The sequence below is a fragment of the Orussus abietinus genome, unplaced genomic scaffold (assembly GCF_000612105.2).
Source record: "Orussus abietinus isolate OABI.00-Male unplaced genomic scaffold, Oabi_2.0 scaffold114, whole genome shotgun sequence".
Lineage (NCBI taxonomy): Eukaryota > Metazoa > Arthropoda > Insecta > Hymenoptera > Orussidae > Orussus > Orussus abietinus.
The window spans coordinates 193830-219150 of record NW_019394264.1 but is presented as its reverse complement, the minus strand read 5'-3'; the positions used below and the strand labels follow the sequence as shown (position 1 = coordinate 219150).

General features: G+C 38.1%; 1 protein-coding gene across 3 annotated transcripts in view; it reads right to left on the bottom strand.

The window, feature by feature from the left end:
* LOC105701564 (venom metalloproteinase 3) overlaps positions 1-17975 on the bottom strand; it is a 96827-nt gene extending 78852 nt beyond the window's left edge. For all 3 annotated transcript variants that reach the window (XM_012428407.1, XM_012428405.1, XM_012428408.1), the window contains exons 1-2: positions 17494-17975; positions 13612-14116 (exon numbers count right to left, since the gene is read on the bottom strand). The gene's annotated coding sequence lies outside the window, so the exon portion shown is untranslated. The remainder of the gene's footprint in view (positions 1-13611; positions 14117-17493) is intronic.
* Between the last annotated feature and the right edge of the window lie 7346 nt (positions 17976-25321).

The following is a 25321-nucleotide window of genomic DNA, read 5'->3' as shown; positions in this document are numbered from 1 at the left end:
TTCTAGTATTAACACATTTGGTTCCACCTACGGTTATTATGGAATAATTATGTGTGATTTGGTATTTCATTGCATTTCATTTAATGACGTGTAATTATTTAAACCGTTACTGTGATAAATAGAAGTGTTACAAGTCTTTATACTGGTACATACAATAAGAGTAGTAAAACGTGACGAATATATTTTGGTAGTAATTGGAGATCAAATTCCGCCTGATAAATGACATTAACCTTTAAATAATAATTAAAGCGGAAATAGGAAGAGATATGTCGAGTGAAAAGTTTGAAATTTCTCTCTATTGGTGCGATTCGGGATAATCAATATTTCAAGTATTATTCGCATTACAATCAGTATTCGGATCAGTGGCTTTCCACCGTGTAATTAGGCATTATACTTTGTGGTTTTAATTAGCCGAGCATTGCATCAAACGGGGCATTTTATTTATGCACAGGGAGAAAAAGAGCCGCTAAGAAATAGTGGGATTGTCACTAGAGATTACTGGGTTTTGCGGCGAACGTGGTAAACCGAAACGGCGGAAATTAATTAACAGACTTTACTGCCCTGGATTTCTGAAATTCGAATCGTTCTTCTTATCGAGCACCTTTTATCATTGATTTGTCGGTCATTTTATAACATCTTGTACAAAAGACTTGTTGAGAGTTATGTAAGATGTCGGATGTAGACTATTTGAGGACAGATACCTGTTTTATGTCTCCTAATAATAAATTTTAATTCACTCTTTAAGTACGTAGCAGATTCATCTGCCGTAATCTAGTATGTTTCCGCTGTTATCTGCGTATTCTTGTTAAACTGGCTTCTACATACTACATACCCATAAAGCATTTGTTGTATTTGTTGTGGAATTTAAAACTTTGTTAGTAGGAGGTATATCTTAAATTGTCAATGCATACTGTAAACGTATTCCAATACGCTTGTATAGGTAAAAACAAATTTAACTTAACATTATAAAGCCTTGCAATAAATAAATACGTACCCTAAACACACCTTAGTGGTATGTGAAATAATCTACTATCAGAAATTGATAAATTGATATCGATTACAATATTTACAGAAGTCCTTGGTTAAACATTTATCAGGGTCTGCGATCTCAATAACTTTTTCTTCCCAACATTCTACGTCATTTCCAATGTCCATCCCCATTAACGTAAAGCTTCTAGGTGACGTTAAATTCGACAAAAAACCTGCATGCTAATTATATGCACTCAGACTTTGTCCACACTCAGTCGAGTTATCAGCCGCCTAGGGTTGGCGCCGACATACAAGTGTAAAATGATTAAGATTAAATTCTGCAAAATTGCAAATTCCTGCAATTCCACTGGCGGGTTTCGCGTCACATTAATGTACTTCTCTCACTGCAAGAATACCTGTTGCTCCTTTTCATTTCTCGTATGCTTTTACCTTATCCTAGTGAACTCTTATACTTTTCTCCCCTTTCTAATCGCCTTGAGGCGATATGAAATTCTATATATATATTCTATATATAACGTCAAAATATGTATAAATCTTTTCGCCGAAGTGGGTGCACCGCATTATCTGACACTAACACATGATTATGGAGGCTCTAAGGAAGAACGCGATGCCCGTGAAATTTCATTTTTCGAGAGAAGAAAAAGTCTATTTGGTTATTGTCCGAGATGAATACAAACTTTTTGTCGAAAAAATGAAATTTCACGAACATCGCGTTCTTTCTTAGGGCGCTCATAATCACGTGTTGAAGTTTTAAATGATTCGGTGCACCCAGTTTGGGGAAGAGTTTTATAAATATATCAACGTTTTATGTATTAAGGGTACCCATTAGTAATTGATTATTTTGAAAGAGGTGTTCCAGACGTGAAAAAAAATCGAGTACTTATGGGTACCCCTAATGTGTATATATGTAGAGTGTCCCTTTCATGTCGCCTTAACGTCGCGCAGTCACGTGGAGTCCTCTCGGCCTTTTCCGCGTTTCGAAAATTCTTAGGGCGCTCATAATCACGTGTTGAATTTTCAAATGACTCGGTGCACCCAGTTTGGGGAAGAGTTTTATAAATATTTCAACGTTTTATGTATTAAGGGTACCCATGAGTAATTGATTATTTTGAAAGAGGTGTTCCAGACGTGAAAAAAAATCGAGTACTTATGGGTACCCCTAATGTGTATATATGTAGAGTGTCCCTTTCATGTCGCCTTAACGTCGCGCAGCCACGTGGAGTCCTCGCGGCCTTTTCCGCGTTTCGAAAATCCGTGGCGGAACTCGGTCTCGGGCCGACAGGACAATCGCGGGCGACAAGCCGCGCGTTCTCGAGCGAAGCTAAGAATCTTGGGTGTGCCTGGTCTACGGCTGCAGCGAGCATTTGATTACGAGCCGGCGACGTTTCGAGCCGCGATTCGCGACCGAGCGGGAGAACGGCTGCAGCGAGCAATACCGCGGAATGGAATGGAATGGAACGGAACGGAACGGAATGGAATGGTATGGTAGGAGTGTTACAAAATATCAGCTTTCACCGTATCGGCACTGTGCAGCGCCTATGTGCGCGGTAAGACTCGACCGCGCGGTATGGCCGCTGCGGCCGGCCCCCCTGATGGAACGTCACCCAGAAACTGTCAAAAAAACGAGACCTGACGAAAGTCGGTCTCGGCCAGGTCGCTCCTCGCCGGACGACGCCGATAACGCTATCTGGGTTGACAGTTTTCCTGGCGTCATTGGAATAGTGACAATGCACATGGCGTCATTGGAAAACTGACAATGCACATAGCGTCATTGGAAAACTGACAATGCACATAGCGTCATTGGTAAAATGACAACGCAGATAGCGTTGTCACTTTTCCTGGCGAAATACTTCTCTGGTTAAATGACATCTTTGTTGTCAGTGCACATACATCGTTTAGCGTAATAAAGGGAGACATTTTTAGATGGTACGATTTCTTTTTTTCTTTTCTTTTGTTTGCCGAGCAGTCTTTCTCGATCCATTTCGATGAAAAGGATGGGCAAAAAATGTGGAAGTAATTCATCATCCACGCGAAGAGCGTTAGAAATTGTAACAAAAGCGAAAGTCAGTGATCAATCCGTGATTGGCCAAGCGATTATCCGGCCTTTTTAGTATCAGTTGGTACATTTCTACCTCGTTATGTGAAATCAACATTGCTAAATGTCTCCGGTAGGAAAGCCGCGCCGTTAAACGTATTCGCATCGGAGCTGTCAAAAAACGCGCGTCAACGAAAGTCGGTCTCGGCCACGACGATTGTTCACAGGCCGAGCCGGCTTCAGTATGTGCACTATCATTTGTCAACGTGCAATCGAAGCACTCGGAACTGTCGAAAAACCTCGAGGTGGCGAAAGTCGGTCTCGGCTGCGTGGATCATTCATAGTCCGTCCGATCTCACTGACGATGACGGTGAAATTTGTCCGGGGCTTTGCAAGAATATTTAAATAGTTGCTCGAGTATTTCCAAGCCTATTTAATAAAAATGTAATATCTCCATTGTTATTGAGTATCACAAGGTGATACGAAAGTGGCATCAAAGAGTAACAACTCTCGTTTATGAAACTTATCTCCGAACAGAGTACACCGAATCGTTTCAGACTTTGATAGAATATTTAAATAGTTGCTTGAGGATTTCAAAGCCTATTTAATAAAAATGTAATATCTAGATTTTTACTTCACTGATGTCAGGACCTTTCATAGGGCCTTCACATTCACGTGGTAAAATGTCAAATAATTCAATACAGTTCGGAGAAAATTTTCATTAACGATTGACTCTTTACATGCCTTATCACCTTAATGTGATGTACATACTTTTATTATAATAAATAATTAGCTTTCGTCAAATGACCGACTCTTGTAAGGCGACTTTCGAGATAACTTTTACGTCACATTAACCCGCGTGTAACCATTTTTCGATGCACCAGCGAAACATCGAGAACTGTCAAAACAGACAAGGTGACGAAAATCAGTCTCAGTCAAGTTGATGATTGAAAGGCCCAGTGGTTATAATGTATGCAGAAGTCTTTTTTCATATGCAAACGAAGGACTCGAGATGGTAAAAAAAAATGGCAAGAACAAAAGTCGCTCTTGGCCAGGATGATCCTTGAATAATCAAGACTGAATATGAATAGACATTTTTTTTTTGACATGTGTATGAAATACTTCTGCATATAAAAAGTGATGGTTTGATGAAAAAAAATTGATACACTGATTGCCAATTCATTTCAGTTGATAATTATTGAACACCTGAATCAAGAAGCCCAATTTGTCTGAATCGTTGTTTTGTCAAAACGTTTTTAGATAGCTAAATATATTCAAAGAATAATTTATTTCTCTTTAAAGTACGCTCGTACGCAATTTAAAAGTGAACGATTGAAATCCATAGATATTGGATGATGAAAAATATTGTTGTTCAGAATTTCTTTGGCGAGTCTTTGTGTATAAACGTCACACCACATGCTTTTTATGGATTGTCAAAATTTCTGGATAGAATTTCTTTTTGGGTTGACGCTGTTACGATCAGCTGATTTATAAGTGGGCGATCGCACCTGTTGATTCTGGATGCACGAGTTAACGTATGGAAGTGCGAAAAAATTTGCACCAGGAATAAACAGTGATTTATGACAGTCATATACTTATTCACCAGAATTGCATAACCGATACTGCCCTGTATATGGACACAACAACAAAAAAGTCGAAATATTCTGAATTCCAACATTCTCAATCGTCTCGGAAACTAAGGAACCGTATTTACAAGGTCGACTTTTTAAATAGCTTATTTTTCCTTTGAAATAAAAGTATAAATATCTAAAACATCATAATCGTGGCGGAGTTAAGAATGTCGAATTTTTTTCGTGAAAATATTTAGTAAAGATATAAGAGAACAGAAAGAGAACAGAAATTTAATTTCTTCTGTTGAAAGGAATTTTTGGGGATAGATTTTCGTAGTGAAATATAAAAATATTAGACTTTTTTAACTGCTGTATAATCATATCTATGAAATCATGGATAAAATTTATCCTGATTATTCTAAATAACAGAAATAAAATTTACCCTGTTTATCGATTTTCAGTTTTTTTGCAGTTGTTTTAAGTTCCAACCGTAGTCTAGCCTTTTTAGAATACAACATTCTGAATTTCAGACGTTTTCTTTATACCATCTTCTATTTTCCGTAAAACGAGTCACCCGTCGAATTGCCATTTAGAAATTAGAGAAAGAGAAGCAAAAGCAGACATTTATTCACAGAAGTCTGCTATTTCTTTAACCCGTTCTACCACGGGTCTCAAGGTTTGTAAAAGGAAAAATCGATTATGTTTAAAATCCTGCTGGCGCGTTTACGTCTTCGAGGGATAACGTGACAAATTTAACAATTCCGATGAAAACCACGAATCGCAAACAATTCCCGGTACTTGAAATTAGACACGTCACTATTCCGCGAAAGTAATTTAATGTACAATTTTATGACGATGGCAATTTTCAGAAGCAGTAACATTTTTTGTCAATTTCTTTTCTTAATCGAGGAGCAAGGTACGTCAATCAAGACAAGAGAGACCTAATGGCATCACTGAATTATTCAGCGTGAAAAATTCAGAAATAATTTAATGCGGCCAATTATTTTATTCAAAATGTTTATTATTGAATATCCGTTCATTTGACATATTTTTTGTAGATATCGTGAAATGATATGTTTGTGGAATATTTTTCTGTAGGCACTGTTGAAATCGAGCCAATCATTTTATGGATTTGTTGATGAACATTGACGTATGTTAATGTCATTTCGATTGTTCGGAGTGGTAAATCGGAAATTGCTTTCTGTAATGATTGTACAACCCTTTCCCTTTGCATTCCACCTATCACGTGGAGCTGCACGTGAATTGCGCGAACTCAATGCTACAATTGAAAGTACTATTTTTTGTGTTACCCTTTCCTATCCCCCCTCCTGACAAAAGCCATTACCGACGACTAATCGTAACGTTTTAATAGCATTTTGTCTTAGGAGATTAATCGGTAGGATTGACTCCGGCCTGTATTAATTTGCCACGATAAGTGCAAATTGGCTTCGCTTAATGTCGCTTAAGACGAAACGCGAGGAATGCAGCATTAATTGCGCGAAATTTTCCCTTTTCACTTTGTTCAATCGTGCGTGATAAATTTCCCATTATCGGTGAAGAAATGTCTTGCCGACACCTGTTATCTATTGCGTGAGTCAATTTTCATTAATCAATGAGTTGTTAATGACATTGTCGAGACAGTACTGAACCTATAAATCAATATTAGTTGTAAATGAGTGCAGTGGAGGTAATATCGGGAAATTGAGTCGATTTTCCTGTGGAATGTATAAAAACGATATAAATATAATTTTCTTAATTAATCGAAATTACACGGAAATGATGCCGGTAAATGAAACGAATTATCATTTAATTTTTATTAAAATAATACTATCGGAAATGAAGTAAAGAATTATACCCCCGAAGTAATTAAAGATGTACAAAAAACGACGCCAATATAGAAAAAAATCATTTTCATTTACATGGCACTATCAATATGCCTAAGTGCATTTAATAAGCTTTACATGTAGCGATGCAACGATCTAATTCATTTCTACTCGTTTCGTAAGATGGGACTCACTGTTTGCATTAACTTCTTAACAAGTCCGCCAACAATTGTTCTTGTTGTCCATACGTCGGAAAATCGGTGCGGAACGACATTTTCTTTGCAGTTTATTTCTGCCGGGAACGGATTGTTTGTCCTAAATTGCATTAACTTCTTAAAAAGCCCTCCAACAATTGTTCTTGTTGTCCATACGTCGGAAAATCGGTGCGGAACGACATTTTCTTTGCAGTTTATTTCTGCCGGGAACGGATTGTTTGTCCTAAATTGCATTAACTTCTTAAAAAGCCCTCCAACAATTGTTCTTGTTGTCCCTACGTCGGAAAATCGGTGCGGAACGACGTTTTCTTTGCAGTTTATTTCTGCCGGGAACGGAATATTTGCCTTCCCGTGCAAGGATAATAAAGTGAAACCCTTTATTACACGTACCTCTGGTTTACCTAAAAACTAATACTATTAAGTGAACCTAATGCGGCCGAGACAAGTATTGCGCCACCATTACGGATTGCACAACTTTAGGACGCTGCGACGTCTTACGATTTACGCGATTATTATCGGCCGAAGCAAAAATAATATCCACGGCGGAGGAATAAGTCGTAATCGCGAAGCTGGCGGTATCGTTTACGGTTTCCTGGTTTACGAAGCCTCAAACTATATCCCTCAGCACCTGCAATTACGAAAACGTGATTCGGGGTTTTCTGCTCCCGGCTACGTGCGCAAACTGTCCCCGCGGTAATTGCATTTTTCACGGGATAACTCTTTTTTTTTTCGGCACGATAAGTACGAGAGGGGGCACTCAACACCCAATTACCTAAAATCGTAACGATCAGCTGGTAGGGGTGTCGCAACAGCCTTTTTGTCATATTTGTTTCATACTATTCATAAACCCACTTCATGAGTTTATGCGGCGGCAGATACTTTGCTCTCGAAAAAAAAAAAAAACAACCTCAGCTAACCTAAATGTTAAAGTTGGGCGTTTCTGATAACGACTTGCATCGTCAGGCATAATGATTGCAGTTTATGACCATACCTCGATAATTAGGAGTACCGTTTAAACCGAAATTCAATCACCACTTCTTTACGTTATCTGAAAGAGCGTATGTCAGTCTTTGATTTTAGGTGTTGTGATTTCTTTGGTTTGTTGTTTATCAATGTTATAGATAATTGGATGGTAATATATTTCTCGGAGATAGTATCACGATGATGATTCTAGGGAGCTGTAGAAGGTGAAGTGGATGAAAATATATACGAATTTGTGAAATTGATCGTCGTCGATTTCCCGAAAGTGATGTCTTACATTTTGCCTCGCAACTTTCTGAGTCGGTTCAGAATTGACATGTCCTTTTTCTCGAGCTGCGGATTTCTTCTCCGTCTCTTCACCTTCAACTCTATCACTGTCCATTAAATATGGCGGATGCCTTCTGGCAATTAAGGTGAGCCGGTAAGGGAACTTTCAACGTCCAAGAAATTGTCGGTTCACTCTCTCGATCGCGTCAGCTGATCGTGGACGTTTCAACTATGACTTTCTGCTTCCACTCTGAAGAAATTACAGCCATTGACAGTTTTTCTTTTTTTTTTTTTTTCTTAAATCGTTTCGGCTTTCGAATCAGCTGGTTCATAAAAATCCTAATTTACCTATGCTAACCAGGACATTAAATTTTGCCACCTTCGCATTTACACTCCTCTTAACAAACATTGCTTTAGTATATTAATTTCATTAACGTCATATACACGAAGATTATGCCAAGATTGCTGGCAACAATAACGGTAACAATTACAGTAACACCAAAGAAATCAAAAGGAGGACATACTCGAGGAAAAATTCTCAAGCAAAGGAATCGAAATTGTTCAATCTCCTTTTTTTATCAACTTCTAAAACGTCCGTGGGGGATTTAGGTGCGGTAAAAACATTCGTTTTATCACTCTTTTTTGTTATAAACATCCTATTCTTGCATATCACGGTTACAAGTAACACGAGTAGGAATTATTTAAAATCAGGCGAGGCGCGGCGGAATTAATTTATAATACCTGTACCATCTTAAGAAATGCAGCGAAGGTAAACTATTACCCTCGAAGTCGAACTTTCCAAGCGAACGGGTTAATTGATCACCAAGCCGCAAAACATTACCTAAATTCGAGGGGCTTTCGAATCCGCGTCTCTTTTAAATGGGAATATTCCCGGGAGAACTAGGAAGTGCGTGAAAGTGCCTATGTAGGTCAGTTATCGGAAGTGTCAAGGTCTTAGAAAAAGGATAGGGTGGGAAAATGAGAATGAGCTTTTGCGGGCCAAATGGTGGATTTTCCTTACTTTTTTTCCAACAGATTTGGAGGAAAATGAAGGTGTCCCACTTAGCTGACAAGGCCTCATCGTGAATAGTTATCGGCGGGTTTTCTCCGCACGTGAAAGTGCGCCGGGATCGAGCTGATCTTAACGATAATGGGGAAAAAATACATCACGGTGTGTAAATCGCGCTTAGCTGAGTGAAGATGGTAATATAAATGGCTGGCGTTACGGGCACGAGTAATAGTGCGCTTCCTTTCGTTACGTTACTTTTCCTGGTAGAATTGACTTTTTCCGCGAAGAAAGTCGCCGCGGAATTGCGATCTCCGGGGCGATTCAAGAATGGGATCTTACGAAAAGATTCGCAGTTTAAATAATAACCGCGTGTTGTATTTTGAAAGCACTTTGTTAACCTTGTATCTTTATTGTGAGCTTATTTTATAATTGAAGGTTACAGAAAGATAGTTATTATTCATGGCAATGATTGTTCAAGAATGGGATCTTTTAAAAAAATTCACAGTTTAAATAATGAACGCCGGTGGAAAAGTTTTAAAGCCCTTCGTTAAATTTGTATCTTTATTGCGAGCTTATTTTATAATTCAAGATTACACTAAAACAATTACTATCCAAGAATAGGATCCTTCGAAAAGATTCGCAGGTTAAATAATGAACGCGGGTGGAAAAGTTTGAAAGCACTTCGTTAAGTTCGTATCTTTATTGTGAGCTTATTTTAAAATTCAAGATTACACAAAGACGATTATTATTCGAGACAATTATTATCCAAGAATGGGATCTTATGAAAAGGCTCGCAGTTTAAATAACAAACGCGAGTGGAAAAGTTTGAAAGCACTTCATTAACCTCGTGTCTTTATTGCGAGCTTATTTTATAATTTATGGGGGCTATATATCATCGAAGTGTCATGCACTGGACTGAGAAAGTAGACCATCGTAGTTACATGTGCTGTATGAATCTAAGGGAATATGTTAATGCGAAATTTGTTAGAGGGAGCTGTTTAATACAATTTAGAAATATAGACGGTATGATTTCAATTTTGATGAAAAATGTATCCATTTACGAACAAAACTCTCATGGTGTTTGGACTCATTAATTGAAGGAAAATGATGTTGCGTAACAGGAAATTTATGTAACCACTTCAATTTTGTATTAAATCATCCATGATAGCGCTCTTAAGTGCACCCCTTGGTTGCGTTTATATCTCAATTTTCCATTATTAACAAAATAATCATGGTAATCTAAGTCCTCCATATAACCACAAAAATACATGCTCGGGAAAACGTTATCGGTTGAAAAATATCTATAACCTGTGACGATAAGGAAAACAAGATACCACTTTCGCAACATTTACTTCGGCTATTCTGTAACGTAATTCACTGTGATAATGAAATTCGTGTTCCACCACATCGTGATTCGGACGATGAATATTTAAAATTTACTGGTTTTTAGAAAAGAAAAAGAAAAACCACTTGAGACGAATAATTTTGCATATGTGCAGCTTGCATTTGACGATTTTCAAAAGCAGCTGACACACGGATTCGGTAGATTTTGCGTAGGAATGTTCCAAGAAACTCAGGCTTTGCCAGCGATGATGTCAGACGGTAAACCTAATGGGATAAAATATTCATACTGAGTCGATCATCGAACCGGCAAACGCTGGGCCAGGCCGAGAGCTCGCGATCGAGAGACCCAAGAGGCGGACATATTGAAAACGAGAGTTTCGAACCACTCCTATCAGACGGCGTCTGTCTGAAAGAAAGTGTAGCAGTCTGCTACAGGCTCTTGACAGAAATGAAAGTGCTCTCGGGATTGCCGGAACTCGCGGTGTTTCCTTGGAAGCAACTACTCCATCCGCATTGCCTTTTAAACTCGCTTTTTAAGTCGCTCTGGACTGACCTCCGGTCATTAAAGTTGAAATGAAATATCAAGTAAAAGGAAAGATACCGAAAATCAGAGAAACATGAATACAAGTTAAAAAAAGACATCGAGGAATTTATTAATGCTTTGACAAGGAATTTATAAATACTCCGGAATTATCTAGATGAATAAAATGATTTCTATTAGGTTGAGGAATAAGTTTCCGCTGTTTTAATTACTTTACGTTACGTTAAAAACGCCGGGAACTTATTCCTCAACCTAATTAATGAGAAATTCAGGAGATACTCTGTTGAAAATCCTTGTAAATTTCACAGAATCTATGTATACTAAGTTCTATTCAGATTATTACTCCGAAACGTTCATTTAAATTGAGCTGCAACGTTTGCCAAGTGTACGGGCAAATTTAAGATTTTATGACATTTTGGCGTAAATATTTAAAACTAAGTAGTATATTAAAATCTGAATGAAACTTGCAATACATGTTTCATGAACTTATTATAGGTTTTTTCAGTGTTTGTAACGTTGCAGTGTATGATCACATATGTGTCCATAATTATGAAAGTGGTCTAAGTCAAAATTAAAAAAAAAAACTGAGTTTATCAGTTATTTCACGCCATATTATTTCAAACGAAATTAATTCAATGTAATTTCGAAACAAAAAATATATGACTTAGACCACTTTCATAATTATGGGCACATATAATCGAATACCCAAGGACTAGTAATGGAATGTATGAATTAGAAAAATGTTAATTTTCCAAATTATTTTCATATATTACTGGAATATTTATAGACGCCCCTCCTTTTCTTCCTATCCTCGTGGTTAGAGTGACTAAAGTATTCTAATGATCTCGAGGAGATACCCTAGTGAAGATCATCACGCAGACCATCTTAAACCGAAACAGCAAGTTCGCCAGTGGTCGTGTTTGACAAATACACCTCAACGTAACAAATGACGTGAGCTGAACACGTCATTTGAAATTCTTCGGTCGCCCCTCTGTTGCGAGTATCGATTCATTCATCGATTAAATATTTTTTTTTTTGACTACGGAACGAGCACAAGGCATAAGGAAGTACTTTAACGTCAAATTACGAACTCCGTACGATGAAAACAGTAATTTAGGAAACGAGGATGTACGTAACTCACCTATGTCAATAAATCTCGCAAAGAGCTTTAAGTACATCGTTGACAAGAAGCCACTAGGCTTTGTTGTACAAGCCTAGGTTAAAACTTATTTTTTCTTTTTTTGTAATATTCAGAAAATTAACAAAGATAGCTTGCCAAAAATGTCCCGCGAATAGAATTGGTGGCTTTGGAAATTTATTTAATAACTTCGGCCTGTATATTGTTATGTATAGATTATTACTAACTCTATTAAATTATCACTGATTTTTGTTTTTAATATTTAGAATTGAGTTTTGTGGAAAAGTAAAATAAAAATCTGCGCGAGTAGTTTTCTCGACCCCGAGTCGAGTTTTACGTATTAGTCATGGTATCGGGAATAGGATTTGTATGTTCTATTTGTTTTTCTTTTTTTTTTTAGTCATTCCTGTTTTGCACTCAAGTGTCACATGATTAACGCGAAAAAGAGTGTGGAGGCGGTCTGTCACTTTATCGGAATAGGTGTTAGTGAGTCTAGAGAAGAGAGATCATCGTGATTACGTCCTATTAAAATTTTCTGCATTACTAGGGGAATCTAGGGGAACGGAGGAAGACACATTTCCCTGGGAATTGTCCGGTAATTAACGAATTAAGATTGTAGCAACACGTCTTAAGTGCTGGTCACATCATTTTCATTTTAATCTTCTTTAGTACCATATGCATTTAACTCCAAAGGCACGAAAATTGTTAATGACGTTTGGAAATGACCTTCTTCATGAAATTCATGAAAACCGGATATCTTGCATTAACATACGCGTTAAACATTAAAACGTAATGATAATATTTGAATCTGAAAATAATTCACGGATGTTTAACGCCTAATTGTCAAAATAATGCCGGACCATTGTCTACTAACTTTTGTTGCATTTTTTAAATGTTACGTTATGAATGCAGAAGAATGGCGAGACAATCGTCCCTTTGTTTCGGTATCTCTTCCTCCATCTACGTATTATACATACAATGCGGAGTAATTTAAGGTAATTAAAAACCATTTTTATCCATTGTCGAGTAGGTGCACGAAAAATTAAATATAAAGAACATTCATAAAAAAGGCAATTAGTCATGATAAATAACAAAAGATGGCAGTAACTGGAGAAAGAAGAACCGGGTGAAAAAGTACCCCGAGTCATTTCCTCCTTACCAAATTCAGTTATTAACCTTCTCTTTTAGGAATGCTTTTTTTATATATATAAGCCATCCAGAAATCCATTAGCATTTATAACAATGTCGCACTTGATTCACGAAGAGCCGTTTGTATATAAAGCTTTAACTCTTCCTCCCATAAAATCAACAAGAATACCAAACCAGACCTTAAGTGCCTTCTTTTCTTTTACATGACATAACATGTCAAGATGTTCCACTTCTAATGTTTGACGTGACTAGTAAAGAGATCCATTGCTAGCGAGACAATTCATGAAATGGACGTTTCGAAAGACGTTCTAAATACACCTGTGCGAGTAAAGAGCCACCCAAGGATAGAAAGATAGGCATCGAAACGTTAATGGGAGTCGACCGGAGACTTTCAGACTTTGAAGGTGTTTCCCACCGATCTCGACTCGGCTAACGCAATCGGATAGGTAGTCTCGGTTTGTTCACCTCCTAGGCTCCTCGTGAATCAAGTGGAGCACTTTACTGTCGGAGGAAAACGGCGTGGAGCTGTAAAAAGTGGCTATTCTTACGTCATTTATGGACGGCCGGTGTGCTGATCGGTTTGGCGGTCCTCTTCGCGCTTCATGTTTCCATCGCAGCGACGATCGAGGTCCTCGGCATTGTCGTTATTGCGTTTCCCGCCGACAGATGGCGCGGCGCCTCGTCTTCTCGCGAGCGCCGGATCGCCGGGCGACAGAGGCGGAGAGAGAGAGAAGAGGACCGGCCGAAAGAGACCGGGAGGACAGAGAGAGAGGGGAAAGGACTCGATTTTAAAGATCGGATCTTCCTCTCGCTCGCGGTTCCCTTTCTCTTTCCGATGTGGCGTATCTCCCTCTCTCTCCCTCTCGCAGGTTTCCGCTCCTAGCTCGACTCTTCTTCCTTACGTCAGATGGATCGCGTGCACCAATCGCGGTATCAATTTCGATTCACTGCACCAACACACTGGAATACCCTTGGGACCTCCCCGTTTGGCTCTTCCGTCTTGTCGGGCGATTTTCGATTCGTTGGGTGGGTGAAAGGCCGGCCGACACCTCACTGGAAAGTGAACATTTTTCGACTCTTTATTGGAATATCGACCTTAGCGATCCTGAACCTGACTTTTTGGCATCTCCTCTCGGCCGCGATTCCTCGTTTTTCGGAATTGCCACATTTTGTCGGGGTGGTCAGGGAAACGAGGTGGGAGGAACGTAAATAGGTCCGGGTGGTTTGTCGCATTGCATGAAGCATAAATGTGACGCTGGATTAAGGATGGACGTGTTCATGTTTCATTTTTAATATCTTTCTCCCGGACTGATTGCAATTTTGTTAGCCTGATCTTTCGTCTCGCTTCGTGAATCGCGATTGCTTATGTTTCGGGATTGTCAAATTCGTCGGTATAACCGCAATACAGTGCTTGTTTAACAGGAAAATAGATAATTTCAGGTGATTTACCAATTTGCGCGGAATAGAATATTCCACGTGATATGTCGGGTTGCATAAAATATATATGTGGCGTCAAACCAGAAAGTGAATATTTAGTTCTGAATTTTTTTACTTTTAACGAGCTTAGTCATTTTATATGTGACCTTATATGAAATGTGGTCGAGGGAAACGTTGGCACATGACCAAAAGGAAATTCGACTTGAAGGAACTACATTAGAAAGGTATCACCAGACAGTGAATGTTTAGTTTTGATTTTTATACTTTTAACGAGTTCAGTCATTTTATATATATTACCATGTATGAGACTTGGTCGAGGGAAACGTGGTCATATGACGAAAAAGAAATTCGACTTGAAGGAACTACATTAGAAAGGTATCGCGCATGGCGATGCATGTGCCAGCGATTGACACCCGACTGGAAAGCGAATACTTTCGTCTCTTTACTGGCATTCGATTTTATCTAAACAAACTCGGTCTTTCTGTTCTTTGGAACGTGATCTCGATGGTACCCAGTGATTGCATGGAACACGGTTTCACGAGAAAAATTGAATGCGATGATAAGAACTTAGGAAGGAAATTAGGTCTTATAAAAAGGTATTCGTGGTATCGTATCATATCCGTCGTGAAAGCTAAGATTTTAATTTCTTCATTTACTAGATAAGGATCATTGATCCTTGACGTTATACAATGTTTGTTGCGTTAGATTCATTTTCACGTTCTCCTCGGCCCGAGCCTTTAAGAAGGTTTAGAAATCTTATAATAACTTAAAATAATTTCAGTTTGGTATAAATTTTGTTACTTGTGAAATCTTCCTTCGTTAAAAGAAACAGTAGGATATTGTAAACAACTGTCACAGAAAGGTATTGTAATCGATCGATTGTGAGGACATTTTATATGTGACAATGTGATAACATATTAGAATTAATTATGATATAAATGATTAGACACGTAAGAAGTGTTTTTAAAGGTTAGGGTTTTCATTTTTACTGAACATCCTTTTAATACACTTAAACATTTTTGTCATTCTGACAAGAATGTCTTCTCGCTTCGAAGAGATCAAATTTTGACAAACGATTGTTGGCATCTGTAGGAATTTAAGCACGGATTATTTTATGTAACTATAACTTCTTAGTCAACGAAATTTGGGAAAAAAAGAAATATGCAGGAATTACAAATGGTCGTGAAAGTTCCGGTTTCGGTGACATAATAAAAGCACAATGTTGCTATTATATTGTACCATTGTATGTACTGAAAATATATATACTAAAAATTCGTAAGAAATATTTTTAACGAGAAAAAATAACCAAATGAGAACCGCACGACGCCTACTCCAAAATGAACACTTTTTATCAATTATTAAAGGTGATTTTACGAATTTCTTCCTTTTCTATAGTTTTACGGTCATGCTTAATTGCAAGACAATTTTGCGTGAATATGATATTATTATCGCGAGTGACCACGGTACTTTAAGCGAACGTAAACTTCAATAGCCGGGGGCAAATAAAATTTGGGTTAATGAAAAATAGAAGAACAGCGGATAGTCGTGAAAGTTTCTATTGCTGTGACATAACAAGATTAGATGGCGAGCGAGACTATGAGCCAAGAAATAAAGTGGCAATCATGGGTAAATGTTTCCGGTGTGAAAAGAAGTATTCCATTTTGTGAATAAATTCGGTTTTTACACCTATTGCGATAGCTCGCAGCCATTAACAGCTGCAGCCGAGACAATTAAGTAATGAAACCGCTTATCCGAGAAATTTGAAACTCCCCTCGATAGTGGGCAATAACAAATCGAGCCAGTTCAATCATTCCCTTGGCATGAAAAGTCGTATTCACCCCACTCGAAATGTTAACACTTGGCATAATCGCTAATGACCTCGCGATTGTTCCGCATTCATAGAGATCGATACGAGGTTCGAAGTAAAGTTCAAAGTTTCGCCGAACACGACCTACAATGGCAATTAACCTACACTGTTGGACCCGCGTCGGCCAATAAATCGAATTATTTTACTAGTAGTTTTCGAATCACCGCGAGTAATAAAAATGAATGACAAATATTCCATTAATTCCTTATTACGGATATTGCATTTAAAACGACCGGGTACATTACCTGGGACGATATTATTCACATTTTCGCGCCACGTACCACTTAACCGGCGTAATTAACTTTGAACCGTCGAAATTAAGGCATTAACATTCCACGTTTAAGTACACGATATGGCAAAATGTGGCAATTTTTTTTCTTAGCAAATATCATCAACGTGTCACATTCGCATTTCACCGAAACTCCGGGGACTTGCACGATTTGCCCGCCATCGACAAACCCGGCCGATAATGCACCACGACCCAGTAACATTTCTCCTTCATCGGCCCTGTCTCTCTCTCTCTCTCTCTCTCTCCTCCTCCCTATCTCTCTCATTCAGATGTTCCCTTTCTACTTGGCACGTAACCGCGAAACGCGTTCACTTTTTCGAGCCTCTGGAAAGCTTCGGGGCAAATCGAAAGCGCGCACTAGTCCCGGAACTTTTGCTCTCGATTGAGTATTCACTCAGGAGATGATTGACTTTAACGCTTAAAATCCCTGGAAATCGTTGGAAATCGTTGGAAATCACCGGAAATTATCGGAAATCACCGAATTCCGTCACAAATTTAAGGGCAAAAATCACTTATTACCGAATCGCATTGTTTATCACATGAAATCAAAGTCAATTGGTTCTCAAAAGAGATCTTTTTCACTGATTCCCAAATGAATTAGCCCCTCGTTTGCTCCGATCGATCGCCCCGGTCACTTCCGCGGGTCTAAGAGTCGAGACAAAGGCAAAACCCGGAGGAAAGGACGGATAAAATGGGGAGATTTTGAAAAGGCGGTACAGAGAGCACGTCGCTGCACCGAGTACATACTTGGCGACCTCGGCGTTGCGCTGGCCGAGAGGAGAGCCGTTCTTACGTAAATTCTGACATTTCTCCCGTATCCCGAATCGGTTCACGTACCGCGAAAAGGTATGTCCGAGGAACGGCAAAAATCCACCCTGGACGCACCTCCGAAACGTCACTTTGACAGCTCGCGCTGCGGCCCACGTGGTCGGGGAACGTCGGGAAGACGGCGGCGGGCGAAACGGGACAGGACGCGAGGAGGGACTCTTCTAGGGGAAATTTCGAAGATTACGGGTAATGATATGTTAAAAAGTCGGTTCAATTGGCGCGGTGGGCACGAATAACGCACATTTCGGCTATCTTTCACCCGCGGCCCGGGGGACAAGCGACGATCGCTGGGGTTGGTCGGGGAGTCTTCGGTTGGGCTTTTTCTCGGGGCCGGGAACTCGCCGACGCAGGGCTGGTTTTCTTTCTTTTTTATGGGAACGTGGAGGGCTTTTGGCGCGCCGCGGTCCGCGGCCTGCCAAGGGGAGAGATGAGGAGGGAAGGAGAGGTCGGCAGAAAGCGCGGGTGAAAATTAATGCGAATGCGCGAGCGGACTCGGCCCAACTGCGGACGACGTACACTCGTCGTCGTCGCGGTAGCAAGAAAGGTGGGGAACCACGCTGGCTGGGGACGAGAGAAGTGATTGTGGATTGTTACATGCCGTTGCCCACGACGGGAGAAGGCGACACGAGACGTTACACGAGTTCCCCGAGGATGGCGGCAACTTTTTGGAGGTGGCCCGGACACGCGATTTTTTTTACCTTAAGGGTCATTCTNTAAAATAAAATAACTTCGGCCACTTTCGTAATCATCGACACGATTAAGAAATTTAAGGTCTTACGAAAGGGTCATTCCATGTATAATGAAACATCAAAATATTTATAAAACTTTTCTCCAAACGGGGTGCACCGAATCGTTGGAAACTTTAACACGTGATTATGGAGGACCTAAGGAAGAGCGCCATGCTCGTGAAATTTCATTTCTCAAAGAATAATATGTGTCGGCTCTAATCTTGGATACATAGAAAATTTTTCTTTGAAAAATGAAATTTCATGAGCGTCGCGTTCTTCCTTGGGGCCTTCATAATCATGTGCTGAAGTTTCAAATTATTCGGTGCACCCTGCTTGGAGAAAAGTTGTATGAACATTTTGACATTTTGGTGTGTGTGTGTATATATATATTTTCGTATCTAACTGCATTGCCAAAAATGGCAATTTGAAGTGAGCGGTTCCTTTTGGAAACTAGTTTTTCAATTGGAAAAATGTTATATCGAGGGAAGAGAGAAATCTTACTTCTGGTCTGATGGTCTAGAGAGGATCGAGAATTTTTGCACCGAGGCAAAGTCGGGCCTGGAAAGTGTATCAATGACAGTAATTCGAAGCAATTGGGTCTGACTTGAATTTCAATTCGAAACCATTGCATTTTATGGATGAGCAGAGATAGAAAGATTAATCCATTTGCATCATTAGCGTATATATGCGCTCAGTTATTCTGGTCACTATCATTCAGCCTGAAATTTGGTGATAAGGACCCTCTTTTTCATACTTCCTTATGATGCAAATGGGTTAAGGGCTCCCATTTTTTATTTCGAATTATTAACTGTAAATGTTTAAAGAGAACGTTGCCTCTGCAGAAGCGAAGTCGTTAATGTCATTACTCTATATAATCCGTATCATTGAAAATGTTTATTCTGCTTAAATTAAGCGGAATTGTAACTTCTAGTTATCTGTCAAATGATGTATCTTTATATGCAGAGAAAAATGTTCTTCTTCAGATATTTCTCGGGTCTAAAGTGATTCCTCGTTATCGTAGAAACAAAGTCATCCGCTTGAATCTTTGGAAATCGCCCCGTCACAAATATCCATTTAAAGCAAGCGGATTCCAATTGAATTAAATTCGATACACTCTTATTTTCGAAGCTAGAAGACTTTTTTCATCCTCGCTTCGGTCTGCTGGGTTCAAGAAGATTCGAAATTTTTTAGCGCAGAAGCAAATTCATCTGCTCCAATGACTGAAAAGCGATCCGTTGGGAATATTAATTTTGGAAAAGTTGGATGGGCTTCGAATAATTTGGAAAACATTTTCTATTAACACAAAATGGCCCAAAGAGGAGAGGTCTTTCTTATTACCTTTCAAAAGGCGAAGGTTTCCACGAGAATTTCGTGAAATTACTTCCTTAATGATATCCGTTTACCGTGAACGATAAACTCTGTCCGAGTGAAATTTAAACACACTTTTGGTTTTAATGAAAAATACGTAATATTGAAAATTGAGAGAAATCTTATTTCTGTTTTGCTCGTTTCCGGAATTACGATTTTTATAGAAATTCTGTCACGTTGAACTTAGAACATTTCTGTAGAATTTCGAATTTATATTTAAATAACTTATGGTTTTCTAAGCTGTGTTCATTCTTCGTAGAGACAGGAACTCATTTCGTTCATTTATATGTGCTGAAATTTACAAGGGAGGTATAAACAAATAAAATTACGTATTGTAGACAGTCGTGTATGACATGTATGCAATTACATGTTATACTATATATGTAATTGTATCGTGTAAATTAAATGAATCCTTCTAATTGAAAAACGTAAATGGGAATAATATATAAACTTCGCGTTCGAATAAGTTTGCAAAATTTTTCTATAGAGGAGTACACATAACTTGAAACAACGAGTACATCTAAAACTTTAGATGATCTTTCAGCTTAAATAGCAGCATGTGCGTTTCAAAATGTGTTTTATGCCAAGTAAATTTTATACTCCTCTAAATTAACTTTCTCCGTAGATTTAAAAGGACGTGAAACAAAACATTTAGTGCGTTACATAAAAAAGAAATCGCGTGAAGTAAATTCAGCACGTGCATTGTTCCAAGCAGAACTTGAGAAAATGAGATCGGCTTGCTTGTGATACATTGACTTTTTTTGAAAATATCCCTTCTGGATTTTTCCTTAGGCTATTTATATTTACACATTCACTAGTACTATTTATATTTACACATTCACTAATAACTATATTTTACCATAAAACAAGACGTTTTACACGCCTAGAGAAGACTCGTTAAATCTTATTATTTACACAGTATATTCCTACTGTTAAAGCAGGAATTATTGTATCACTAAACTTCTCATACTTTAATATTATAAGATATTATGAAGTAAGGGCATTATATCGTACTTCCTACGCGAAATTTATTTCATTTGTCATTACCTTTCCGAAAGTAAGTTTTTATGAATCTGACTTTTTTGGACTTGAAAAGTGTTTGACTCAGAACAGTCGCACAATTTATTGTACGAATATCTGTATTACCGTTTACGTGATACAGATATTCATACGAATAGCTACTAATCTTTCAGTCATACCGTTGATTCATATCGGCAAATAAATACCGTAACATTTCGACTGTACTCGAGAAAAGGGCAAAACGGTATCTCTTCCTCATTTCGTAAGAAACGTTTCGCAAGAAATTGCTCCGTTTTTCCCTAAGAAAGTGCTAACACCCTATATCTCTTCACGTTGCATTAAGTCAGAAGAACTAATTGGAAAATGAGAAAAAAAAAAGCAATACGTCACGCCACAGTCGCTCAGTGACTTTACAATTTAACCCCAGATTGAGCGACTTGGTCAGAAGATTGTTCGGAAGGTGATATTCCCGCTCGATTTACCATAATGGAAAATTTATCGCCCTTTCATCGTTATGAAACGAGAAAAGTACCGACAGTGACATGGAGGTGACAAAATGGTCAATACCTTGCGGCTCCAAAAGCTGTGACCAGAAGACTATTAGTAGAAAACTTAAATGTATCATTTGTAATAATTGACCATTATGGCCGAGCTACTATCAAATCAACAATACTATAGTGGAAAATTTATCGCCCTTTCATCGTTATGAAACGCGAAAAGTACCGACAGTGACATGGAGGTGACAAAATGGTCAATACCTTGCGGCTCCAAAAGACTATTAGTAGAAAACTTAAATGTACCATTTGCAATAATTGACCATTATGGCAGAGTTACTATCAGGTTGTGGTTCAAGCATCGGCAAACTTCTGCGCTTAAAATTGACTGTTCTGCCACCCAATTTACTTTTGGATGACTCCCTTAGGAGGGACGATAATGACTGAAACAATGATAAGGAAACGAAACGTAATCATTTTTGCGATTACCCTAAAGATGTGTGTGTGTATAAACATAGTGCAACAGTGTTTATATTTTCTCTCATGTGGGGTAAAAAATGAAAGTTTATCCGCCTTTATACACATACCAACACACCTGCTATATCGTTTTCACATCAGATCGCCCACTCTTTGCCTAGGGCCTTTCTCTATTTAAATCTGACCCAATCCCTTAATCCATTCAAGTTATTCTAATCGACTTTTAAATCCATTGACCTAAACGTACGGAGAAAAAATTTTCTCGAATGAAGTATCAACTTCTGAGCGACTTTCATAATTTCTTATTTATACTTTCCATACGTTGTATACGTTGTGTTAATCCGTTTAAAAGATATTTAAGAAGTAGGTGAAGTTTATCTGGGAAAAGCTTACATTGTGTGCTATCAAAAGGCCATTTTTACTTAACCATTCTTGGTAGTTTCCTTTGGCAGTCCAATATGGCTACTAGATCTTCGTCACTGACGAATTTCGGCAAAAGCTTTGAATTTTAATTGGCTTGCATCACCTTCTGGATTCTGGTTTTAATTGCTTCTCCCATTAGCCAGTTAAAAAACAGGTTCTATCTAGAAAATGATCCGAATTAACCTGAAAGTAATGGCAAAGATGAAGTTGTTTTAATGCTCCATTCGACTAACAAACAACCCGACTTGTGGCTGGTTTGGTATTTTTGCAAAAATATATTGTAACCCTTGTTGGTTGAACAGGAGAAAATAATTTCGCATGTAAAATTGTATCTTTTTAATATCGTAGTACTAAGATCCTGAGATATAGCTATGGATCACTTCTTATATCACCGGATATCAATCCAGACACTAAAATCATTCTTTATAACAATGGCGTGACTCCTTAATCATAAAATAAGATGGAAAGTCAATTTACTTGGCAGTTTTATTTCAATTGAAAAAGTTGTGCCTTTCACACAAATGCCATTGACTTTGGTATCGCGTTTCGGTTAATTGGCAGAGTTTCTACATTTAATTGGGAGACAATTGATCGCATAAAAGTACTTATATTCAATAATTATGTTCCCAGTGTTTGCAACAAGCATTTAATAGACATTCAGTGGACATCAATTATCAACGGTAAATCTTTGTCAAATACTTATAAGATGTTCACATCTTTAAATGCTCGGTGCACTTTTAAGACATTAAAAAAATGTTAAATAAATATATGAAGCACAATTTGGGTAACCGCTTAGAAATTTATTTACTACACGTTTATTTAAAATGCACATAGTTCCCTCGGTTAATTAATTTTACGGATGCTTAGTACCACGATGATTCTTTTATTTAATTCTTGCCGTAACGCGCACCAGAAGAAGAGTTGATTAATTACTCATTTACGCCTGTTTGCAACAACCGGCCATTTAAAGCAAGCAGGACAATCTATCCCATGCAATTCCTCTTGGAACAATGCAAATTACATTTGCGTCACGCGGCATAAAAACTGCTCGACTTAAAAGTAAGTCGTTTTGAAACACTTGTGGCGTTACTTAATCTCGAGGATCGTCCAGACTGGTGGACTCATTTCTAACATAATGTTAAACGAATTCCTCCCTAAGTGTCAGTTGAAACATTCTTCGAAAAAAATGAATCAAACATAGACAACTCTAATTTCGCTTTAAAAAACAGGACATTTACTTTTTCTTTAATGAGCGTCGCGGGAATCTCATTAAATCTCAAGCGACACCGTTCGTGTTACTATTTCTTTTTATGGGAAATTTCAACGATTTAAACAGATATCGATAAGAAATATTGAGATCGAATGTCAGAGATACTAGATGCAATTTCTTTCCACCGGAAACACCAATGATCTGGAAACTGATATTGAGGAAGAGTAATTTTCCAATTCACTCAACGCGTAATGTCTTCGTACTTGAAGAACAAGAAGAGCTCCAAAGTGTTCCAAGTGGGATCTGATTGCTCTAGGTGAGCAATTCTTATACCTCAGTAACCAGTTATTTGCAGTGTTTCAAAATTTACATCCATGATGAAAGTACTCGTCGAGTAACAATGCAGTCATTTCCGGTTTACACCGTCTTATTTTGTAGTTGTGCCGGGTACTGTGTACATATTAAATTATCATTCACAGGGAAAATATGTATTTGGCACGCGGATGTAATGATCGGGTGTAAACTCTCTAACAGTTGACCTGACTTTGTATTATTTTTTATATAGATTGCCTTATTATTACTTAATCTACGTGAAAACTTCACTAGAGAGATGCATCTACTTTAAGAACAGGAACGATGCTTTCGGGAAGCTCTTTTCCATTCATTTGTTTATATGGAATGTGATAATGCAGTAAATATTCGAATGTTAATATAATAATATAATATAATAGTCTTGAAATTGTATTGCAAATTCACAGAAAAAAATATATATTGTTTTTTAATGCTTAATATGCAAAGAGCTTTCGGTTACTTGGAAAAGTTTGACGTCATCCTTAATACGAGTTTCTCGGTCAAAAATGTATTTGGCTCGAAACTCTACCGAGTTTCTTGATGTACCTTCTGTTAGCCAATTGGAAAACAGGTCTCAACGGAAAAACGGGCCTAACCTCGGTGAAAATAACGTAACTTTCAGAATACGTTGTTCGAACGGTACCTTCACATGAATCATCAAAACTGGAAATTATGAAATAAATGTTTATCCAGACTAAACAACGATCTATGAAAATTTACTAACCAATGTTATTCAACTTTGGCCAATAAGTACTACTATTTTCCCTTTCAATTTTTAAAAAGGTCTAAAAACTGAAATTAATAACGAAGACTTCGAGACTCATCCCTTGAATTATTATATCATAAAGTGATACACCAATCTATAGAGTACAAAGCCTATTTACAAAACTTCTCCATTAAATATGAAGTTTCAAAATATTCCCGCTGGTTTTATTGTACGATATTAATAGGAAAATATTATTTTCGGATGTATTTGAAAAATAGAAAATAGGTATTGGTGGCTCCAAGGATTCCCGCTCTGTGCTCTATGGTTAAAAATACGACCTAGCCTGATGTTTCATATTTCCTTTTTTAACAGATATTGTTACCGCGTGGAATACATTTAAAAGGTGTAGGATATAGTGCGACGTAAACTCTGTTATCAGCCAACTCGAGCGGATTTCTAATATGACAACTATCAATTTTAATATTCTGTAAATCTCATCGGGATATTTGAAATGGTCCTAACCTCATTTTCCGTTAGCCGACGAACAGGTCCCGGCAGAAGAAAACGAACCTAACCTAGTTGAGAGAAACTTAGCTTCCGGGGCACACCTCTTATCCAATTTGGCCCCAGCATTGCATGAACGCATCGTAAAAGATTAAATCGGTAATCAAAGATTTATTTCGCTCCAGGAAGAAAGAAGATGTAATTTTTCGTCTCGCAATTACATACATACCGAGTTCTTCATATATATGTATCAACATACGCGGTTGAAAGACCTATTTACACGATTGTACAGTGGCGCGTCACTCGAGGTATTTTAAATAAAGCATCTAAACGAAGTGTTTTACATAAAAAATTAAATGCAATACCTACAAAGATATTGATACTGAGGCCTTACGTCTTGAAAGTATCCAAAGCGTGTATGACTTATGAATAAACATTTCAGTTGAAAAGAGAAATAATAAAAAATCATGTCAGCCAGGAATAGACCATGAAAAAGATCTTCAAGCTTTAACATACCATTCCGTACATTCCGTGGAAAACTATGAATCTTTCATCT